This window comes from Sinocyclocheilus anshuiensis, unplaced genomic scaffold, assembly GCF_001515605.1.
Source record: "Sinocyclocheilus anshuiensis isolate Anshui unplaced genomic scaffold, SAMN03320099.WGS_v1.1 scaffold690, whole genome shotgun sequence".
NCBI lineage: Eukaryota > Metazoa > Chordata > Actinopteri > Cypriniformes > Cyprinidae > Sinocyclocheilus > Sinocyclocheilus anshuiensis.
In genome coordinates this window covers 169,770-170,334 of record NW_015547715.1, presented here as the reverse complement: position 1 = coordinate 170,334, position 565 = coordinate 169,770, and the positions used below count along the sequence as shown (strand labels likewise).

General features: G+C 42.3%; 1 protein-coding gene across 1 annotated transcript in view; it reads left to right on the top strand.

The window, feature by feature from the left end:
* The window catches only part of LOC107704137 (probable ATP-dependent RNA helicase DDX56), a 10,142-nt gene that overhangs the window by 6,019 nt on the left and 3,558 nt on the right, over positions 1–565 (top strand). The gene's annotated exons all lie outside the window — the stretch shown is intronic.

Here is a 565-nt window from a genome sequence, read left to right as displayed (position 1 = left end):
CACTCTCATGTTGTTCCAAACCCATAAGACCTCTGTTCATCTTCGGAACACAAATTAAGATATTTCTGATGCATCCCATGAGCTCTCCTCTGACCCTCCATAGACAGCAAAGATCCTTACACGATCAAGGCTCAGAAACGTAGCAAGGAAATCGGTAAAATAATCCATGTGACATCAGGGGTTCAACCGTAATTTTACGAAGCTACGAGAATACTTTTTACTTCCCCCCCCCCGTGACGCAGCTGACACACAATAGCATACGCTGTTTACGTTCAGTGGATATTCTACAAAATGGCACCTGGGTGACGCGGAGGAGACGAATTGTTGAATAAAGTCGTTATTTTAGTGCACACAAAAACTATTCTCGTAGCCTCATAAAATTACGATTGAACCACTGATGTCACATGGACTATTTTAACGATGTTCTTACTACCTTTCTGGGCCTTGAACGTGTCAGTTGCATTGCTGTCTATGGAGACTCAGAAAGCTCTCGGATTTTAATTTGTGTTCCGAAGAATGAACGAAGGTCTTACGGGGTTTTTTTTTTTTTTAACGACATGGGGGT